The sequence below is a fragment of the Ricinus communis genome, chromosome 2 (assembly GCF_019578655.1).
Source record: "Ricinus communis isolate WT05 ecotype wild-type chromosome 2, ASM1957865v1, whole genome shotgun sequence".
NCBI classification, from domain to species: Eukaryota; Viridiplantae; Streptophyta; class Magnoliopsida; order Malpighiales; family Euphorbiaceae; genus Ricinus; species Ricinus communis.
In genome coordinates, this window is record NC_063257.1 from 30,254,355 (window position 1) to 30,259,521 (window position 5,167).

The 5,167-nt window shown below is 40.0% G+C and overlaps 1 non-coding gene across 1 annotated transcript; it reads left to right on the top strand.

Annotated features, from left to right (window-relative positions):
- Window positions 1–681: 681 nt before the first annotated feature.
- Window positions 682–788, top strand: LOC112534933. The gene has a single exon (XR_003079153.1). It is a non-coding gene; the product is annotated as a small nucleolar RNA R71 (small nucleolar RNA).
- The last annotated feature ends 4,379 nt before the right edge of the window (window positions 789–5,167 follow it).

Sequence of the window (5,167 nt, forward strand, 5' to 3'; positions counted from 1 at the left end):
GATTCCTAAGTGTGTTGTCTGTCTATTGAAATCTATTGTCGGTAGAGGACACAAATTTCATCACCAACTCCTCGAGATTGGATTTCTTCTCTTGAGGTGGAGGTAGTTAGGATGGACCAGCTTGCGGCTGGGGCTGTTGCTGATGCAATCTCTAAAAGCCGAGTGGTCCTTGGGCGTTGTTATTCCTCCAACTGAAGCTAGGATGATTGCGCCAACTGGGTTGTATGTATTATTGTATGGATTGTTCTGTTATCTAGGTGCATTACCCATATAGTCTACATGTTCAAGGTCAGTAGAAACAATAAAGGATGAAGAAGGAGAAGAAATGGAAGGTGAAGCAAATATACCTCATGCATTACAGTTTGCATCGTAGTGCGAGCCACCACAGAACTCGCAGCTTATTTGTGCTACATGAACTAGCATCTGGAGTTGGTCTATTTTCTTGGTCGGAAGCTCCACTTAAGCTGCCAAGGCTACTGTGGAATCTAGCTGGTTGACCACTCCCTGCTTGACTGGCCGACTCTTAGAGGATTGCCACTGGTAGTTGTTCATGGCCATCTCCTTTATCGGATTTTACACCTGCTCCGGCGTCTTACTGTTCAGGGCCCCACCTGCTGCAGCATCTACCTGGTACCGAGGTTCAAACCGCTATAGAAAGTCTGAACCTTCATCCATACTGGTAATCCGTGATGCGGGCAACATCGAAGCAAATCCTTGTACCTCTCTCAAGCATCATATATACTCTCATCATCGAACTGCACTAAAGAAGATATGTCATTTTTCAATTTAGCAGTTTTAGCAGGAGGAAAGTACTCATATAAGAATCTTTCAGCCAGAGAACTCCACGTCGTAATAGTGTTGGTTGGGAGTGACTGCAACCATCTCTTTGCTCGGTCCCTCAAAGAAAAAGGAAACAGCCTTAATCGAATGACATCATTAGTCGTTCCATTTATCTTGAAGATATCACAGATCTCCAAGAAGTTGGCTATGTGAGCAATTAGGTCCTCGCTCGGCAGTCCCTCAAATTGCACACTATTCTAGACCATTTGTATCATGTTCGGCTTTATCTCAAAGTTGTTGGCTGCCATAGGTGGTCGCACTATACTTGTCTGTGTCCCTGCAAGAGAGGGTCTAGTAAACTCGTATATTGTCCTATTTTCATTTGTAGCCTGGTTGTTGTTGTTGTCTCCCATTTCTACTGGTCTATTCGTAGGGGCTTCAATCTCTATCTGCGCTTCCTCTTCTTCTTGCATACGCTTCCTCAAAAGACGGAGGGATCGCTCTGGTTTAGCAAGATGATCTACAATGGTAGGATTAGAGCTCCTGGTCATAAACTACCTGAAATTAAGAGGTAGCAACCAAAGAATACATAAATGAATAAAAGAATAAAGAATCAAAAGACAGAAAATAAAAAATGGCTAGAGTAACATAAACACAAATTCACTCTATTTCACACAAAAATTCCTTGGCAACAGCGCCAAAAACTTAATGGGCTATTTATGTAGCTACAATTTAAGGCAGTTAACCTATCGATGCAGAATAGTATTAATAGCGAGTATCAAGGTCGTGTTCTTAGGAAAGGGTGATCCTAGAACTACTCCAGCGTCTTATGTTATCTAACCTTGACTAGATGCAAGCTAAGTGATTAGCTAAATGTCAAGCAATCTGCAAAATGTTTAGTGAAATAATCAAAGGAAGAAAGCAAACCCAAAGGGACCAAAGCTAGTTAGATTTTAGTGAAGGTAGAAATTAGATTGATTACCAATTGTGATTACCCATGAGCGGATTCTAAATTGAATTCGGGTTCCCTCTCGAGAACACTGAATTCCTAAACCTAAGAACCTACACGACATAATCTCTTCCTATGATTGATTTTAGGTTAGCTTTAAGATTAATCCACTGCTATTAAGAGTTGTTCAGTCTTAATTCGGCTAGTTAATTACCCTTATCTCTAAGTGATCATTAACCAGTTCTTGCTATTCAACTTTCCAACTACTAAATGAATTTCTCAATTACAAAAAGCAATCTGAGCAACACAGTTCACAATGTCTCATGAATAATGTGATATCTTATTAATACTGAAAGCAAGAAGAATACAAGCATTGGTAATCAAAATCTCATAAACATTAAGTACAATCCAACAAACAAAGGAACCCCAATGGGTTCAACAGTTCTATCTACTAATGCTAACGAATAACATAAAATAAGGAACAAATATAGAAAAGAAAATTGAAAACATGTACACCCTTCTTTATCAAGTCAGATGAACAGTCCTAAATCTCCAAATCTGAATAATGAACCTCGAATTGCCTCTTGAATGCCTCCAAATCCACTCTTGATATTCAATGTGATGCTTGAACCATTGAATTTCGTCCTTCAATATGCCAAATAGTCTCCTAAAGTCAAATATCAAAGTCTAAAAAGAAACGGCTCGCGCGCGTATGTAAGATCTAAAGTCAAAAAATCAAACCCTAGCAAAATAAATCAAATTTGCCTATATAAATGTCCCAGCACGATCATGGTCAAGCCCATGCTGGTCAACACAGGCGGAGTCCAGGCCGTGCTGGACCTTTGAGTCCTAAAAATTAGCCTTTTTTCCCTGCCCGTGCCCTCACCGGTGCTGAGCCACCACAGGCCGTGATGGAGACCGTGGTTGGCTCGAAAGGTTACCTTTGAGGGTCAAATATCAATGGTTCAGCACGGCTAGAGTCCAGGGTGTGCTCAACCTTAAAATGCTAGCCTTTGCTCAATTTTGATGGATTCTGGTCCGTATTCGGACCTATCTCCCTCAAATATTGATAATGTCCATCAACAATCACCTGAAACATGAAAGGAACCAAAACACAGGTGATTCTAGCATAAAACAAGATAACTATGCATAAAAATGGAAGTAATTGGGCATATAAACATGTGTAAGAAAATGCATATCAGGCTCACTCGATAGACTATTGGAAGAATCTCGAGGTTAAGGCAGCAACTGAGACCGATAGTAAGAACCGTCTAAGCGAGGTTGTCGGCCCTAGTACAGGCCTTGCTCGTCACACTGTTGGGTCGAGGTTGGCCATCAACCGCCAGAGGACACTGGCAAGAATGAATACGTTACAGTTTATTTCTAAGTATTAATTAAGTATGTAATACATAATAATCTTTAATCTAACCATCTTCATTTTTCCAGGCCAGTGAGTTAGGTCGTGAGCCTACCGCCTTTGTGCTGCTCCGCCGGTTGCACAGCAAAACCGATAGCCAATTCATCAATAGCAAGTCCCAGCATATTGCTGTAAGTTACTTACAAGATATTAGAAATTTCAATTAAGTTCCCACTGTTTCAATTTAATATGATAATTAATGTTAATTTTTGTTTATTACAGGATACTATTGAGGCATGGATTGTTGGTGCATCTCAGCCCCGCAATTTTTTTTAGTGACAGATGGTTAGTTATGTCTTACCGACAGCTTCTTTTCCCGACAATTTAGCGATGACTTTATCCGTCGGTAAATGGAGGATACGACGCCTTGTTGGTTATGCCTTTAGCGACGGCTGACTTAGGCTATGGCAACAGAACTTGTCATTTCCACATATACCGATAGATACTGTACACGTCATTATTATTATAACAAGGTATTTTTAACAATGGTTATCACCCTTCGCTAAAACAATTTAGCGACGCGCTTACTCCATTCACTGACATAATTGTTTGTCGCTAAACATTATTTTTTAAAGGTAATTGGATGTGCAGAATCATTTGAGCCTCCAAAGACAGGAGAAAATTCTTCAATCATGGGGCATAGCTCTTGCCCATTAAAGTGGAAGACATGATCTTTTAGGTACTAGAAGTTAACAGTTGATTGAAGAAACCTGCAATCAAGATTGGTGTGTTCCAATGCCTTGAAGGAAGAGAGGTGGAACTTCCCAAGTTGGATCCATCATATCCAGTTAGGCTTTTGTAATTTTTTGCATCATGTTTTTGGGCTAAAGAGAAGCAAAATCATGTATGGAGGAGTTCAAAGGGGTGTACGCATATATATAGGCCTTTAATCATAGATTCAGAATCTATAACTATAGAGTCGATCAACATTATGTACAATCGATCTGCGTGCATAGAGCTAATCAAGTCAACTCCACACCCGATCAGTTGTGTGATTTCATCAACTTGAAAATTATAGATTTTGGGGTTTTTATGCATTTTTGGGTTTTGATGTTCATATAAGTTGTATATATGGTATTTAAAAATAAAGAAACAAGTGTTGAAAGTGCTCAAGTGCTCATAAATCTAGAATTATATAACCGAGTAATATGCAGTATCATACAAAGTAGAGTTCTCTGAAAAAGTGCAGAAAGGTAGCTAGTCTAATCAAAAGTCATGAGGGCTCTCTCCCAAGTCATTCATCCCCTTGTTAAAGTTGGTTCCATACCTTAGGTCCGAAGAGTGGACAACTGAAGTGTGAGAGTCTCAATCTGACGCTGGTAGGCATCCACTTGCCCCTATGAGAACTCGTGATCCCTCTGTAATAGAGAAAACCCAAAGGATTAGATATTGCATTTCATAACATACACACATACATTTTATAGTTTTGTTTTATGTTTTAACTTATCCTCTAGTCTTTGCCGATGACAAAGAACTGTCTCCTTGCAGCTACAGCAAGCCAGTGTACATGCTCGTACTAGTTTCTCTAAATTTTTATGATTAAATATGTATATGTATTACTAACATTTAAGGAAAGCAAAGTAGTGTAAAATAGTAAATAAAAGACAACTCACGTGCGTGCAACTACTCGGAGTAAACTCTAGAGGAAGACTCGACTCTAGGGCTAACTGATGATCCATAGTATCGGAAAGGCTCCAGTAAGACACCGTAGGGTCTGGAAGGAATGGAATCCTCTTCAGAATCACATCTAACAGCACCGAGGGAGGTGCCTTTGAAGCAGTAACAATCGATGAGCCCGAGATATGAGTGGGCCACCCCTCCCCTGACTCAAAAACTAGAGGAGTAGGGCATGAGAACTGCAACATAGGAATAATGATCAAACAACTATACCGTAATAATTAACTAAAGCAACCAACGTGAAACAAAATACCTGAGCGATGGTGTCACGGTCTAAAGGTATAGACCCCAGCAACTAGGTTATAAAGATGCGTAATCAGTCCTTCGAGACTGGATGTTGAGAT